The sequence below is a fragment of the Bos indicus x Bos taurus genome, chromosome 8 (genome assembly GCF_003369695.1).
Source record: "Bos indicus x Bos taurus breed Angus x Brahman F1 hybrid chromosome 8, Bos_hybrid_MaternalHap_v2.0, whole genome shotgun sequence".
Classification (NCBI taxonomy): domain Eukaryota; kingdom Metazoa; phylum Chordata; class Mammalia; order Artiodactyla; family Bovidae; genus Bos; species Bos indicus x Bos taurus.
In genome coordinates this window covers 31,838,912-31,857,598 of record NC_040083.1, presented here as the reverse complement: position 1 = coordinate 31,857,598, position 18,687 = coordinate 31,838,912, and the positions used below count along the sequence as shown (strand labels likewise).

At 38.9% G+C, this 18,687-nt stretch overlaps 1 pseudogene; it reads left to right on the top strand.

Annotated features, from left to right (window-relative positions):
• The first annotated feature begins 346 nt into the window (after nt 1-346).
• Nucleotides 347-781, top strand: LOC113897429 (annotated as a pseudogene).
• The last annotated feature ends 17,906 nt before the right edge of the window (nt 782-18,687 follow it).

The following is an 18,687-nucleotide window of genomic DNA, read 5'->3' as shown; positions in this document are numbered from 1 at the left end:
TAAATATTAAATAAGGAAAAAACATTTAAAAATTGAAAAGTAAGAAGGTGGCTTCTAAATCTAGAAGTTGGAAAAGAGCAAAATAATCTTAAAGAAAGTGGGTGGAAGGAAGTAGTAGAGTTACTTATAGTAATAGAGATTTGCAAAATGGAAAACAAAAACAATATGAAATATGAAGAAGAATGAAAGCTTGATCTTTGAAAAAACTAAGAAAATGCATTAAATACCAAAATTAGACATTAAGAGGATATAGAGGTAAAGAATGTTAAAATTTTTCTTGAAAAAAAAAAAGGTAAAAAATATTTTAACAAAATATAAACAAAATTAATTAAAAAAAAAAATCTGGAGCCATCTCTGACTTGGCATCATGGCTGCCCTCAGACCCCTCGTGAAGCCTAAGATCATCAAAAAGAGGACCAAGAAGTTCATTAGGCATCAGTCAGACCGATATGTCAAAATCAAGCGGAACTGGCAGAAGCCCAGAGGCGTTGACAACAGGGTGCACGGAAGATTCAAGGGCCAGATCTTGATGCCCAACATCGGTTAAGGGAGCAACAAGAAAACCAAGCACATGCTGCCCAGCAGCTTCTGGAAGTTCCTGGTCCACAACGTCAAGGAGCTTGAGGCGCTGCTGATGTGCAACAAATCTTACTGTGCTAAGATTGCTCACAACGTCTCCTCCAAGAACCATAAGGCCACTGTAGAAAAAGCAGCCCAGCTGGCCATCAGAATCACCGATCCCAATGCCAGACTGCACAGTGAGGAAAATGAAGATAGCTAGTGTGGACATTTGGTTTGTGATAATAAAAGCATAAAACCTGACCAAAAAAAAAAATCTGATTTAAGTTATTACTGTTTAAAAATGTAACAGTTTAGAAGAACGGGATGGGGAGAGAGGTGGAAGGGATGTTCATGAGGGAAGCGACATAGGTATCAGTTCAGTTCAGTCGCTCAGTCATGTCCGACTCTTTGCGACCCCATGAATCGCAGCACGCCAGGCCTCCCTGTCCATCACCAACTCCCGGAGTTCACTCAGACTCACGTCCATTGAGTCAGTGATGTGATCCAGCCATCTCATCCTCTGTCGTCCCCTTCTCCTCCTGCCCCCAATCCCTCCCAGCATCAGAGTCTTTTCCAATGAGTCAACTCTACGCACGAGGTGGCCAAAGTACTGGCGTTTCAGCTTTAGCATCATTCCTTCCAAAGAAATCCCAGGGCTGATCTCCTTCAGAATGGACTGGTTGGATCTCCTGGCAATCCAAGGAAATCTCAAGAGTCTTCTCCAACACCACAGTGCAAAAGCATCAATTCTTCGGCGCTCAGCTTTCTTCACAGTCCAACTCTCACATCCATACATGACCACAGGAAAAACCATAGCCTTGACTAGACGGACCTTTGTTGGCAAACTAATGTCTCTGCTTTTGAATATGCTATCTAGGTTGGTCATAACTTTCCTTCCAAGGAGTAAGCATCTTTTAATTTCATGGCTGCAGTCACCATCTGCAGTGATTTTGGAGCCCCAAAAAATAAGGTCTGCACTGTTTCCACTGTTTCCCCATCTATTTCCCATGAAGTAATGGGACGGGATGCCATGATCTTCGTTTTCTGAATGTTGAGCTTTAAGCCAACTTTTTCACTCTCCACTTTGACTTTCATTAAGAGGCTTTTGAGTTCCTCTTCACTTTATGCCATAAGGGTGGTGTCATCTGCATATCTGAGGTTATTGATATTTCTCCTGACAATCTTGATTCCAGCTTGTGCTTCTTCCAGTCCAGTGTTTCTCATGATGTACTCTTCATATAAGTTAAATAAACAGGGTGACAATATACAGCCTTGATATATTCCTTTTCCTATTTGGAATCAGTCTGTTGTTCCATGTCCAGTTCTAACTGTTGTTTCCTGACCTGCATACAGATTCCTCAAGAGGCAGATCAGGTGGTCTGGTATTCCCATCTCTTTCACGATTTCCCACATAGGTATAGATATTGCTGATTCTTGTTGAAGCTTGGCAGAAACAAACACAATACTGTAAAGCAATTATCCTTCAATTAAAAATAAATAAATTCAATTGAAAATGAAATATGTAGTATAAATCAAATAAAAAATATTAGTTGGAGAATGTGTTTTATGTTATATTTACATTATTATATAGTAAATACATATTGATATGTTAAATATATTTATGCATAGTATACAAGTATAAAATAATCAGATGTTGATAAATTTCATGAAGGATAAAAAAGCCTAAAGCAATAGAGACAAGTGTGACATATATGGCACTCATAAGTGGTACCTTTGTGAAGGTGACATTACTGCAGAGACCTAAATGAAGTGACAGAGTGGGTCAAGCAGATATCTCTAGGCACAACATGAGAGCATTAGAGACAAAGCAAAGAAAAAGCACAAATACTCTTGACAGCATTAATCCAATGGTCCAGAGACACCATGGAAGCCAGTGTGGTATAAGCTGAGTGATGGAGATGAAAGAAAATGAGGTCAGAGAGGTAGAAGCCAGGAAAGTAGCAACAGAACAAGGAACATCAAAATGTGGTCCCTCAGGTCAAGTAAGGAGACTGATTCCAAAAGGAGGAGGTGACCAATCATCCCATTTTACTCAGGATGCTCCTGACTTTATCACTAACACCCCATGTACAGGGAAACATTCAGTCCCCGAGAAACCAGGACATTGGATACTAACTGATGAACACTGAAAACTGACATTAGAATTGACCAGATGGAAACCTTTTTTGACCTTGAAAAGAGCCTAATAGTGGGAAAAAGGCTGATTTTCTTATGTGTTCAAGATAATATAAGAGGAAATACCAGGATCAGGTTCATAAAGAATATACATATCTTTCAGAGTTTTTCTATAAAAGGAAATGGAAAATGGGACAGTAGATCAAGGGCTTTGATTTATTTTCTTTTAGTTAAAAATTTGTATCTCCACTCAACTCTGTCCATATAATGACTTTCTTAATTCATCAGGCATGATATGTATACTACCCTATAACATTCTTTCTGCTGTAGACTGAATGTCTGCTTCCCCTAAAAATTCTTATGTTAAATCCTGTCCCCAGTGTGATGGTATTTGGATTTGGAGTCTTAGCAGTTGATTAGATCGAGAGGGTAGAGTTCCTGTGGAGAATCAGTGCCCTTATAAGACATCTAAGGGAGCTCCTTTCCTGCTTGTGGGGACTCAGTACAAAGAGAGTCTTCTTTAAAAAAGGATCTGCATCTCACTGGACACTGAATATGCCAGCGTATCAATCTTGAATTCCCTGGCATCTAGAACTGTGGTACTAGGTATAAAGTTCTATTTTACAAGCTGCTCGGACTGTGATAGTCTGTCCTAGCAGCTGAAATGTCCTAAGATGTGGCCCAAGTAATTCTTATGATTAAGGTATTTAGGGAAACCCACCAATATTTAACAATCCCATTCCAAAATCCTTCTCCTATATTTCTAAATATATGAACCCAATTTTTCCTTGAGGCCCATTTAATATGTTATGTTTTCCATAATATAGATTTTATTATATCCTCTAATTCTTTTGGTTTATGGGGTCTTTAATGGACCTTGACATACATCATATTCCTGAACCCATAGTAGATTTTAAATTTCTCCTGGATAGTGACACATTGCTATTTCTTCTATCTCTGCTCTGTGTTCAGTATATGTTATATGGCTAAATGCTTATTAACTTGTTTAAATCATTTATGCAATTCTAGTATATCTGCAGTGTAACCATGAGGTTTTGGAAACAAAAGAGGTCTTAATTTTAAGAATAATTTATGAAGATTACTGTGCTCTAGGTTAGCTCATAGATTTATAACATAGCACCTTCTAATGGATATGCCCAGATCCTCCCTGCAGTCTTTTGACTAGGTACTGAAACAGGTTTACTATGCTGCTTTAGCTGAAAGATGTTTTGCTGCCGCTTCATTATTATTTATGTCAGAGTAATAAAAATGAATTATTCTCATTTTTCGGCAGGGATATACAAATAGTCAAGGCACAATTGCAGTGCTTTCTTCTTCTCTTAGAGGTGTAATTTAAATTCTGAGATACTCCAAATGAGAAATTAGAATGACTTTTGCTTCATTTATAAAACCTGACAGCTTAATTCCAAATACTTTGGAGATTTAATTAATGAGAAGTGAATCAACCCTTCAACATTAAAAAGAAAATCCATAATTTGGCCTCTTTCTGTAAGCAGAGTGAAATGTCAAAGTATTTTAGGCAAACAGGATTTTTCATAACTTTTATGATGTAAATGTTTCATAATAATGTCAAAACTTCTGCTGCATTAAGCCAGCATGTAACTGATCCAATACAAATTGCCCATGACATTAAATGGTACTGATGTCTTACCAAAGAGATAAACTTGGCTGTGGAAAGCGGGCCAAGCCCTCTAAGCAGTTAAAGAAAGATATTTGGGGTATCAAGTGGCCAAGCTACTAACCACTCCTGGAATTGCTTGCCTGTAGCAGCAGCTCAGAGGTGTGCCTGCTTAACCTGAAGTCACAGGAGTAGAAGGATCTAAATTAGAACTGACAGTCAGGTTTTGTATGGTAATTCTCTATTTGCACCAGTTTTTCTTTTTACTCAGCCTTTAGCCATCTACAGTGAATTCATTAAAAAGCACTAGAAGCTGCAAATTCTGTAGGGCTAAATGCCTGGCCTAGACAGCAAATGCAAATGCTGACAAATGTGATCTCCCCAGGTCACTACATTCATGCCACTTTCCAGAGGATATGTATTTTTCCTTCAATGATCAGGACAGATTACTGGCTACAAATAATTTGATAATAGCTCACATTATAATACTGTGTACATGCATCTGCAATTATAGAAGATTTTGATAGATATCACAAAGCCTTTAGTTTATGAATCATGGTAACTTTTTCTACAATTACTTATTAATGGACTACAAAGAAACTAAGACAAGTTAGAAACATGAAGAATGAGAATATTTTGTTATAAGTGTCAAAAGGAATACAAACACTTTGCCAAGGTAAGATAATACTGAAAATAATGTTTCAAATAAATAAAAAGGCTTAAAAAGCTAAAATGCAATAGAAAGATTAGGCGTACTGCATAGTGCTTAAAGGGCTGCCCAGGTGGCGCTAGTGGTAAAGAACCCGCCTCTCAGTGCAGGAGATAGAAGAGACAAGTGTTCAACCCCTTGGTTGGTAAGATCCCTTGGAGGAGGGCGTGGCAACCCACTCCAGTATTCTTACCTGGAGAATCCCATGGACAGAGGAGTCTAATGGGCTACAGCCCTTGGGGTAGCAAAGAGCTGGACACAAATGAAGCGACTTACCACACGCACACACATAGTGCTTCAGATCAGATCAGTCGCTCAGTCGTGTCCGACTCTTTGCGACCCCATGAATCGCAGCACGCCAGGCCTCCCTGTCCATCACCAACTCCCAGAGTTCACTCAGACTCATGTCCATCGAGTCAGCGATGCCATCACCATCTCATCCTCTGTCGTCCCCTTCTCCTCCTGCCCCCAATCCCTCCCAGCAGCAGAGTCTTTTCCAATGAGTCAACTCTTCGCATGAGGTGGCCAAAGTACTGGAATTTCAGCTTCAGCATCATTCCTTCCAAAGAAATCCCAGGGCTGATCTCCTTCATAATGGACATAGTGCTTAAAAGGGAAATAAAAGGAAGGATAGAAATGATGGTAATTTTTATTCCAACTAAAAAATTGGAATGTTTTTTATGGTTATATAGAATTAGTTCAACACTGAATTAGTTAGAGTAGGTAGTGAATCTCTGGAAATATTTAAGCGAAGCATATGGGGTTCAAGTAGTGCTTTTCAATCTTGCTTTGAATATGCCCCCTGTTAAAAATACCTTTGACACGATCCTTAACAAATACATGCAGGCTTTAGGAAACAATATTTACCTCTGATACTAATATACTTCAATATTTTCTAGACTATACAGGCATTGAATGTATGTGATTGATACCTGATATATTCTAATTTTCTACTCTATGTTCAAAATAAAAACTAGTGTATGACCCTGAAGATTAATTTTTGCATGTCATTAATGTTTTACAATGCACACTTTGAAAACCATAAATAAATGTCCCCTTAAATCTCTTTCAATCTTATAATTGTACTAAAATAAAACATTAGTACACAACAAAATGACTGGGCGTAGGGGAACCTTCACACATCTATTGCTTGGATAAACTAAATCTGACTTATAAATGACTCATATAGCTGAGAAGAGATTTCTTCCCAGTTATATAGTAAAAGTCTTATGGTTCAGTCACTAAGTTTCTTCCAACTCTTTTGCAACCCCATGGACTATAGCCCGCCAGGCTCCTCTGTCCATGGGATTGTGTCTTAGTCCATTTAGGCTGCTATTATAAAGTTGGTTAGCTTATAAACATCAGAATTTATACCTCACTGTTCTAGAAGCTGGAAAGTCAAAGATAAAGGCAGCAGTCTGGTCACATTTCACTGAACGCCCCCTTCCTGATTTGTAACCAGCAACTTCTCCATGTGTCCTCATATGATGTGAGGGGCAAGGGATATCTTTGTGTTTTATAAAGTGCTATTTACATTCCTGAGAGCTCCATTCTCATGAGCATCCCCCAAAGGCCCACCTACTATCATCATATTTGGGGATGAGGATTTTGATATATAAAGTTGGGACAACACAAAAATTTAGATCATAGCATCCGGAAATTGAGAAAGGCAAGGGAAGAACCCCAGTCACCAGTGTCAGGGGCACTGTTGCAGTGCTCATTGCCCAAGATCCTGTGGGTCCTCTTAAGCTGAGCAGCCCCATGAACTCTAAACTGAAAATAAACAATGGATCTTTGATTTCAGTGTTCATGGTCATAGGTCTGTGTGTCTAGCTCCACTCACAAGAAAAGCTGAAGATCTCAGTACTTTGTGGAACGATTATCACTGGCCTGGAGAAGGGCACAGCTACCCACCCCAGTATTCTTACCTGGAGAATTCCATGGACAGAAGAGTCTGGTGGGCTACAGTCCATGTAGTCACAAAAAGTCTGACATGACTGAGCGACTATCATTTTCACTTTCACTTAATACTGACCATCACAATATTGGCTACTAACTCTAATTTGTATATTACAGTAAAAGTATAATCAAAATAAAATCGTAGAGAAATATGGAGAAATGCGTCAACCCATTACTCTGTTTTTCATATATAACTTTACAGTGTGCTTTTTGAAGTGTTACATGTGGTCCAACATGTCTTCACTCTATTTACTCTAAGCCAGTTTGGGTAAAATTATATAAATAAAAGTGGCGGAGGTATAGTATAAAAAGTTGATATCAAAAATGGGAGAGTCCTGATTTAAATCCCCATGTATTCTTCCTTAACGTACCTCAGTTCAGTTCAGTAGCTCAGCCATGTCCGACTCTTTGTGACCCCATTGACTGCAGCATGCCACTCTTCCCTGTCCATCACCAACACCTGGAGCTTGCTCAAACTCATGTCCATCGAGTTGGTGCTGCCATCCAACCATCTCATCCTTTATCATCCCCTTCCCATCCTGCCTTCAATCTTTCCCAGCATCAGGGTCTTTTCCAATGAGTCAGTTCTTCACATCAGGTGGCCAAAGTATTAGAACTTCAGAAAAGAAAAGAGGTGCATCATAATTGCTACAGAAAAACACATATGATGATGCCAGTGGACACATCACCAGAGAATACTGAGATGTATCTGAAGGGTATGTGAGGGAACAATTCAGACACTATTCATTCAACAAACATTTACAAACCACCCAGCATGTGTAAGGTACTATGATTAATACTGAGATAGTAAACAAGAGACATAAATCCTGTTATCATAGATATTATTAATAATTAGGGGAGCTATATAATAAATAAATGCATCAGTTCAGTTCAGTCCAGTTTCTCAGTCATGTCCGACTCTTTGCGACCCCATGGACTGTAGCATGCCAGTATTCCCTGTCCATCACCAACTCCCAGAGCCTACTCAAACTCATGTCCTTTGCATCAGTGATGTCATCCAACCATCTTATCCTCTGTCCTCCCTTTCTCCTCCTGCTCTCAATCTTTCCCATCATCAAATTTTTTTCCAATGAGTCAGTTCTTTGCATCAGGTGGCCAAAGGATTGAAGTTTCAGCATCAGTCCTTCCAATGAATATTCAGGACTGATTTCCTTTAGGATTGACTGGTTTGATCTCCTTGTAGTCCCAGGGACTCTTAAAGAGTCTTCTCCAAAACTACAGTTCAAAAGCATCAAAACCACAGCCTTGACTAGATGGACCTTTGTTGGCAAAGTAATGTCTCTGCTTTTTAATATGCTGTCTAGTTTGTCATAGCTTTTCTTCCAAGGAGCAAGTGTCTTTTAATTTCAAGACTGCAGTCACCATCTGCAGTGATTTGGGAACCCAAGAAAATAGTCTGTCACTGTTTCCAGCATTTCCCCATCTATTTGCCAGGGAGTGATGGAACTAGATGCCATGATCTTAGTTTTTTGAATGCTGAATTTTAACCCAGCAGTATCACTCTCCTCTTTCACTTTCATCAAGAGGCTCTTTAGTTCCTCTTCACTTTCTGCCATTAGACTGGTGTCATCTGCATATCTGAGGTCACTGATATTTTTCCCAGCAATCTTGATTCCAGCTTGTGCTTCATCCAGTCTGGCATTTGGCATGATGTACTCTGCATATAAGTTAAATTAGCAAGGTGACAATATTCAGCCCTGACGTACTCCTTTCCCAATTTGGAACCAGTCTGCTGTCACATGTCTGGTTCTGTTTGTTCTTGACTTACATACAGATTTCTCAGGAGACAGGTAAGGTGGTCTGATATGCCCATCTCTTTAAGAATTTTCCACAGTTTGTTGTGATTCACACAATCAAAGGATTTAGCATAGTCAATGAAGCAGAAGTAGATGCTTTTCTGGAATTCTTTTGCTTTTTCTAGGATCCAACGGATGTTGGCAATTTGATCTCTGGTTCCTTTGCCTTTTCTAAATCCATCTTGAACATCTGGAAGCTCTTGGTTCACATACTGTTGAAGCCTAGCTAGGAGCATTTTGAGCATTACTTTGCTAGGATACCTAAAAGTCATGATTTTCTCATCTGTAAATTGGGCCTCAAACTTGTGGAGTTACAGTGAAGGTTAAGCCACAAAAAGAGTGCTTAGAAGAAGTCAGAGCCAAGCAGTAGGAGCTCATGGAAATATGACAACAAAATGTCATATAGTCCCATATGGAATCCTGGAACAGTTGAAGGACATTAGGTAAAAAGTAAGGAAATCTGAATAGAAGTTAGACTTTAGTTAATAATGATATACCAATATAGGCAAATGAATTTTAACAATTTACTTTAAGATTTCTAATTTAAGATTTCTTAAATAGAGCAAACTGGGTGTAGAGTATGGAAACTCGTTGAACTATCTTTGCAGTGTTCTTGCAAACATAAAACGATTCTAAAATTTAAAGTTTATTGAAAAGAATGTCTAGAACAAATCACAAAATTATTTAATATCCATATATATATATATAAAGCTTGTGAATATATGTATGCATATATGCGTAAGTATGTATGTAGATGATGGGCTTCCCAGATGGCTCATGTGGTGAAGAATCTGTCTGCCAGTACAGCAGATACATATGTGGGTTTGATCCCTGGGTTAGGAAAATTCTGGAAAATTCCATGGATAGAGAAGCCTGGCGGGCTGTAGTCCATGGGGTGGCAAAGAGTAGAACATGACTAATGTCAACTGAACACTACTACTATTATATATGTAGATACATACCTTATACATATATGCATACTTACAAGTATTTGATTAAATACATATGTGTATATACATATTGTAGCAAATACTCATAAATGTATACATATATATAATGAACTTATATATACATATGTATACATAGGAGATAATGGATTTCTAAAAAGATTTCTCCTCAACTTTTGAAAGTTCTCAAAATCTTGAGAGTTACATAAAATAAGATAGAATTAAGAGACATTAATTTTTTTTCTTCAGTTTTCATTTTTAAATTTCATAACAGATTCAGTTAGGGTTTCCTTGAGTTTCTCTTTTTTCACTAATTAAGCAGATACAGTCTACATAAATCTGTATTAGAGCAATGACTAAACCATCTTCTGAATATGGGAGCTAGGTTGCACTCTAATGAGGGTATAGTTTTACTTAAGAGCAGACCAAAAGATTTAACTGAAAGGCCAATAGTCATAACCAGCTTAATTGGCTATTAGTAGGTTTACCCTGTTGATGTTGTTAGTTTGGAATTCTCCATGCTTATGCAACAGTTACCATTTGACATTAAAGCTAATTTTATTTCACATTTTCTTAGGCCTCAAATGATTATTTTCAACCGTTCAGCTTGCATTTACTGACATAATTAAGGTAGACAAATTCACCATGTTGGAATCATTTTAAAATGTTCATTTAATAATACAGCCTAACATCTGTTTCCTAAGATCAAAATACCAAAAAATACAAAATAGATTCTTCCCATTCACCCTGCCTCTCCCAAAACATGTGGCCAACAGGTGCCATATTATCAGGAACATGTACCTTGGAATTAGACTGAGGTGTGATACTGGTCCTGCCACAATATTTGTGTGGGCTTTGATTTTTCAAACCTAAAAATAAGCAATGATATAAAATCTTAGATATCTGAAAAGGATTAAAAGCTCTCTGAGATAATAGGGCCATCAGCCCAGGTACCTCTCTAACCTTTACCAACACTTCCTTATAACATTCCATGACTGCATTCCACTCCGTATTTTTTCTCCAGTCTCTCAGTTTCTTCTTCACTTTTATTCAAAATATTATTTATTTTCTAGACTTTTGTAATCATCTCCCTAGTCCTCCATCTTGCCTAAAATTCAAATTTTTACTAACATCAAAGCTAAATTTCTTTCTCCTCCAATCAACTTCATTTGCTGATTAAATATTTAGCTTACAAGTTAATTGCTTAATGTAACTAGTGATAACTATAATCAGCAAATATCAGAAACTATCTGATTTGAAAATAAATTTATCTGAGTTTATTTTGCTTCATCATTTTGGGGAGCCTTCATTTTATCTCATGGTGTATTAAAGAGCAGAATTGTACTGGCTGAGAGGCATTAGGATAGGCATGTACGCTTGCACATTTATTTTTCATGGAAATTAACCTCATGACTACCTTCTTTTAATATTTTTTGTGTGAATTTTGAAGATCACTAGGCTTAACACTTTACAAACATGTGGTTTGGAGATTCTCCACCTGGAGTAGTATTGTACCTTTCACTCTGAATCCTTATGGTGTCTATAGTTATGTAATATTGCATGGTAATGTAACATTTCACCTACATAGACAAAAACACAGCCTTCACTACAGAAATAAGTATGTAAAGGAAAGAGGTATATTTTAAAAGTTAATGCAGCAGAATTACCAGTTATGAAATTAACTGTTTTCTCAACTGTAGTCTAGTCATGAAAGAATGTCAGATACCACCTGAAGAGGGGACATGAGGCTTTTCATTTTGAAGACAGAGATTTTACTAACTTCTAGAAGAGAGAAAAGTGGACTTTATTTGCCAAAGATTAGGCTCTTAGAATAATTAACTGGATTGTGTGAGAAGGGAAGGAAAAAAGGTGTGCGCTTTGAGAAATAAAAGGAGAGGATTTTAATTTCAGGTATTTTCTTTGAAAATGGGAATGAGAATGGAGCTGCAAGTTCCTCTGAGTGGTAGAAGATGGAAGTCAGTTTAGATGGGATGCTCTGAATATGATGAATAGGACTAGGCTTGTGATACCTGGTAAAACTGCCATCTAAACACACAACCTTCCACTCACAGTGAACATCTCCATGGCTCAGTGTGGTGGAAGAGGTGAACAGACATGTCCAAACCATGGTGAGAATTTGCATCCAGTACAGGTTGAAATACACAGTATTCATATAGCCATATAACTATTGCAGAAGAAACAAAACTACTGACAAACCTGGTCCCTTCCCAATTTTTCTAGAACCCTAAGAGCCTGGGAGTGTTGAATGTCCTTTGTGTGTCAGAAGAGCCACCATAATGTCTGACATTTATATATATATATATATAATCATGGCTTATTGATTGGTATTTAGGCCACATTTGACATGATTTTGAGTATTAAAGAAATACAATATTTCTTGCCTTTGAGTGTTAAAGTGTAATTCATATTTGCTTCATAAATTTGGTATTATGTTTTTACTTTGTTAAATTTTCTTATTATGTCTTTGTCAGGTTCATACATCTTACATGTTCAGTATAAAACTTCTTGAATATGTTTCACAGAAGAAACTGATTATCTTAGCTCTGTCTAGATATAGGATTGTTCTGATTGCTACATATTTTTTGTATGTGAATCTTTTCACAATCTAAAGCTTTTTTCTTACTCGAGTTAGGGTACATAAAACTATTCAATAAAACATATGGATTCTATTGGATAAAATATGATGACATTAGAATAAGCTATCATATAGTTGTACTTGTTTTAATAAAATCATATTTTACCCTATTTAAAAGCTGTGCCAAATAAGTAAATTTCTAAATTAGGATAATTTTTTAAAAATATATCATAGAAAGTTTACAGAAATAGATTTAGACATAATGTTTTTATTTCCTAATCATTTATTTCATGATATTTGGAGCCCTCTTTTTCTTTGTACCCTTAAAATCAGTTTGCCTATGGAAAATCTAGATCAATTTGCAAGATATATACATGAATACAAGTGCCAAAAAGAAAATTAAAGAGAGATGATGAATTAGAATATTAGGATAAATAGTTAAGATGAAATAGCATATTAAAGTATGTTCTATTCAAGAGAAGGCAGGAAAGTTGTAGAGATGAACAACTGAACAGCTATCTTAGGGGAGGTCACTTCAAGATAAGACCATCACACCCTCTGCCCATGGAACATTACAAGCAATCATAAGTAGTTGGCATTCCAGGAAGACTGCTGCTGCTGCTGCTGCTGCTGCTGCTGTGTTGCTTCAGTCGTGTCCGACTCTGTGCGACCCCATAGATGGCAGCCCACCAGGCTCCCCTGTCCCTGGGATTCTCCAGGCAAGAACACTGGAGTGGGTTGCCATTTACTTCTCCAATGCATGAAAGTGAACAGTGAAAGTGAAGTTGCTCAGTCTTGTCTGACTTTTAGCAACCTCATGGACTGCATCCCACCAGGCTTCTCTGTCCATGGGATTTTCCAGACAAGAGCACTGGAGTGGGGTACCATTGCCTTCTCCCCAGGAAGACTGAGCCCTGCCCTAATCACCAAATGGGTGGAACATTAACCCAACAGTAACCAGAGGGAACAAGAAAAGAAGCCCAATTTCTCTCCCCCTGCACAGACTCCCTCTTGGTCTCACTCCCTGCTCCTTTACAATGTACTCAATATAACTTGCTTTCTACTCTTCCAACTCACAAATTATTTTTTTTTTAATTTATTTGTTTATTTTAATTGGAGGCTAAATACTTTACAATATTGTAGTGGTTTTTGCCATACACTGACATGAATAAGTCATGGGTAAATTCTTTTGCCTCCAGTGTTGCTGGCCCCATCAATGGTACTCTGGCAACACTGAGAATACCATCAACAAAAAACATATAAGACAACAGAACATAAGTAGTGAGGAGGTACACTTAAATCAATCTATGCTGATATTTATAGTAAATTAACAATGCTTTCAAAAGCCAAATCCAAATAATAGTAATGGATAACCAAAATGGATAAAGTAAGGCTATGGTTTTTCCAGTGGTCATGTATGGATGCGAGAGTTGGACTTGGAAGAAAGCTGAGCTCCAAGAATTGATGCTTTTGAACTGTAATGTTGGAGAAGACTCTTGAGAGTCCCTTGGACTGCAAGGAGATCCAACCAGTCCATTCTGAAGGAGATCAGCCCTGGGATTTCTTTGGAAGGAATGATGCTAAAGCTGAAACTCCAGTACTTTGGCCACCTCATGCAAAGAATTGACTCATTGGAAAAGACTCTGATGCTGGGAGGGGTTGGGGGCAGGAGGAGAAGGGGATGACAGAGGATGAGATGGCTGGATGGCATCACCAAGTTGATGGATGTGAGTTTGAGTGAACTCCAGGAGATGGTGATGGACAGGGAGGCCTGGCATGCTGTGATTCATGGGGTCACATAGAGTCAGACATGACTGAGCAACTGAACTGAACTGATGACTCAAAGAAAATCAAAATGGATAAAGTATGACTCAAGAGTACTATGTCTATATATATATATTAAAAAATATATATATATATTAAAAATTAAAGGATGGATGGCAAAAGAAACTACATGCAAAACTGGGGTAAGAAAGCTGGGGTAACTATATAAATATCAGAATTAATAAATATGGGGAAAGAACAAATTACCACTAAAAGGGATCTGGGACCAATTTATAATGGCAAGGTGAGAGAAGAAGTTTTTCCTACACAATTTCCCACCAAGCAATTCTGCAGACACCAGTTGTGTGTCCTACAATTCAACTCATAATGTTCTGACATTATGCATCAGGTCCATGTGCATGTGTTAAGCCGCTTCCATCCTGTCCAACTCTTTGTAATCCTATGGACTGTAGCCCACGAGGCTCTTCTGTTCATAGGATTCTCCAGGCAAGAATATTGGGATGGGATGCCTTTTCCTCCTCCAGGGAATCTTCCTGACTTAGGGATTGAATCCATGTCTCTTATATCTCTTGTACTGGCAGGCAGGTCTTTACCACTAGAGCCATCTGGGAAGACTTTTATGTACCCAGATCAGATCAGTCGCTCAGTCATGTACGACTCTTTGTGACCCCATGAATTGCAGCACGCCAGGCCTCCCTGTCCATCACCAACTTCCGGAGTCCACTCAGACTCACGTCCATCGAGTCAGTGATGCCATCCAGCCATCTCATCCTCTGTCGTCCCCTTCTCTTGCCCCAATCCCTCCCAGCATCAGAGTCTTTTCCAATGAGTCAACTCTTTGTGTGAGGTGGCCAAAGTACTGGAGTTTCAGCTTTAGCATCATTCCTTCCAAAGAAATCCCAGGACTGATCTCCTTTAGAATGGACTGGTTGGATCTCCTTGCAGTAGCATCATATACAACAAGTTAAGGACTCTGTCCTACAAAATGCACTTCACCTCCTTCAGATGACAATCACAAGCCCAGATTATCACCTGTGCTTTGGACCAACCAGCTATTGATTGGAGGACCCCTGCCTTGGGTTCAATTGTTAGAGGTGCTCACAGAACTCAAAGAAAACAGTTTACTTACTAGATTACTGGCTTATTATAAAAGAATATTATTTGGAAACAACCAGATTTAAAAAATGAATAGGGCAAAGTGTGGGGGAAAGGGTGTAGTTTCCAGGCTGTCTTAGAGCAGACCACCTCCCTGACTGTCCATCAACATGGACACTCACTGAACTCTCTCCATTTGGGGATTTTTAATGCAAGATTTATTACATAGACACAATTGATTAAATCTTGGTCACTAGTTATTGAATTGAGTCTTAAGAACCTCTCCCTTCCCAGGAGGTCAAGGGGTGGGGCTGAATATTCTAACCTTCTAACCATAAGGTTGGATCCTCTGGAAACTGGTACCCCAACATTATAGGGCTTCTAAAAGTCACCTCATTAACATAAACTCAGTTGTGGTTAAAAGGGACTTTTATGAATAACAAGACTCACTTCCTCTTTATAGCTCTGAAGCAATATCAGGAAACTGAGGATAAAAGGCTGAATATTATATAATAAAGGCGTTCCTTGCTCTTACCTCTCAGGAAATTCCAAGGTTTGGGGATGTTTATGTCAGAAATGGGAAGACCAAATATACTTTTCTTATTATAAATCACAATATCACAACCATGGTAAAGAATATTTCATAACGATAAAGGATCGATCAAAATGAACATATAAAAATCCTAAAAGTATATATGCCCAATAATAGAAATCCAAAATAAATGAGGAGTCAGACCTCTTTCTCTCTTTCTGCCATTTCTCTGTTACCTCTTTATTGGTCATTTTGTGTCTCCATGGAAAGCAAAACAGATGTATGAATTCCATTTGTTCCTGCATCATATTTTAGTACTAGTGAAAATGATCTCTATTCACTTCCATTAGTACCTGTGTATAACCACCCTTATGCCAGAAAGTGAAGAGGAACTCAAAAGCCTCTTGATGAAAGTGAAAGTGGAGAGTGAAAAAGTTGGCTTCAAGCTCAACATTCAGAAAACAAAGATCATGGCATCTGGTCCCACCACTTCATGGGAAATAGATGGGGAAACAGTGGAAACAGTGGCAGACTTTATTTTTCTGGGCTCCAAAATCACTACAGATGGTGTCTGCAGCCATGAAATTAAAAGACGCTTACTGCTTGGAAGGAAAGTTATGACCAACCTAAATAGCATATTCCAAAGCAGAGACATTACTTTGCCAACAAAGGTTCTTCTAGTCAAGGCTATGGTTTTTCCTGTGGTTATGTATGGATGTGAGAGTTGGACTGTAAAGAAGGCTAAGCACCGAAGAATTGATGCTTTTGAACTGTGGTGTTGGAGAAGACTCTTGAGAGTCCCTTGGACTGCAAGGAGATCCAACCAGTCCATTCTGAAGGAGATCAGCCCTGGGATTTCTTTGGAAGGAATGATGCTAAAGCTGAAACTCCAGTACTTTGGCCACCTCATGCGAAGAGTTGACTCATTGGAAAAGACTCTGATGCTGGGAGGGATTGGGGGCAGGAGGAAAAGGGGATGACAGAGGATGAGATGGCTGGATGGCATCACTGACTCGATGGACGTGAGTCTGAGTGAACTCCGGGAGTTGGTGATGGACAGGGAGGCCTGGCATGCTGCGATTCATGGGGTCGCAAAGAGTCGGACACGACTGAGCGACTGATCTGATCTGATCTGATCTAAAGAGTCAAACTGAGTTAGGTCCTGTGGAGTCCCAGGAATGGTGGCCTTTTTCTTGTTCCCCATTTTTAGGAGGCAAGTCTCCAGCATCTATGACTTTCTCTGAGTTCCAAAGGGCAGATTCCAACAGTTGTTAATCAAGGGAGGAGCAGCCAAGAAATACCTCAAACAAGTAAAGGGATTGAAAGCACTTCACACATCCTAAACTTGTCAGAGTCATCACATCTGAACAGTTAACTTTAAAAAAATACTACCAACCTTTAAGTTGACAGCTATAAATGAATCAAGGCAAATTGGAAGTGGTCAAACAGGAGATGGCAAGGGTGAATGTTGACATTCTAGGAATCAGCAAACTAAAATGGACTGGAATGGGTGAATTTAACTCAGATGAGTTAAATTCTACAACTGTGGGCAGGAATCCCTTAGAAGAAATGGAGTAGCCATCATGGTCAACAAAAGAGTCCAAAATGCAGTACTTGGATGCAATCTCAAAAATGACAGAATGATCTCTGTTCGTTTCCAAGGCAAACCATTCAATATCACAGTAATCCAAGTGTGTGCTCCAACCAGTAATGCTGAAGAAGCTGAAGCTGAATGGTTCTATGAAGACCTACAAGACCCTTTAGAATTAACACCCAAAAAAGATGCCCTTTTCATTATAGGGGACTGGAATGCAAAAGTAGGAAGTCAAGAAACACCTGGAGTAACACGCAAATTTGGCCTTGGAATACGGAATGAAGCAGGGCGAAGACTAATAGAGTTTTGCCAAGAGAACGCACTGGTCATAGCAAACACCCTCTTATAACAACACCAGAGAAGACTCTACACATGGGCATCACCAGATGGTCAATAGCAAAATCAGATTGATTATATTCTTTGCAGCCAAAGATGGGGAAACTCTATACAGTCAACAAAAATAAGACCGGGAGCTGACTGTGGCTCAGATCATGAACTCCTTATTGCTAAATTCAGACTTAAAATGAAGAAAGTAGGAAAAACCACTGACCACTCAGTTCAGTTCAGTTCATTCACTCAGTCGTGTCCGACTCTTTGCGACCCCATGAATCGCAGCACGCCAGGCCTCCCTGTTCATCACCAACTACCGGAGTTCACTCAGACTCACGTCCATCGAGTCAGTGATGCCATCCAGCCATCTCATCCTCTGTCGTCCCCTTCTCCTCCTGCCCCCAATCCCTCCCAGCATCAGAGTCTTTTCCAATGAGTCAACTCTACGCATGAGGTGGCCAAAGTACTGGAGTTTCAGCTTTAGCATCAGTCCTTCCAAAGAAATCCCAGGGCTGATCTCCTTTAGGAGGGACTGGTTGGATCTCCTTGCAGTCCAAGGGACTCTCAAGAGTCTTCTCCAACACCACAGTTCAAAAGCATCAATTCTTTGGTGCTCAGCCTTCTTCACAGTCCAACTCTCACATCCATACATGACCAAAGGAAAAACCATAGCCTTGACTAGATGGACCTTTGTTGGCAAAGTAATGTCTTGCTTTTCAATATGCTGTCTAGGTTGGTCATAGCTTTCCTTCCAAGGAGTAATCGTCTTTTAATTTCCTGGCTGCAGACACCATCTGTGGTGATTTTGGAGCCCCCCAAAAAATAAAGTCTGCCACTGTTTCCACTGTTTCCCCATCTATTTCCCATGAAGTGATGGGACCAGATGCCATGATCTTTGTTTTCTGAATGTTGAACTTTAAACCAACTTTTTCACTCTCCACTTTCACTTTCATCAAGAGGCTTTTCAGTTCCTCTTCATTTTCTGCC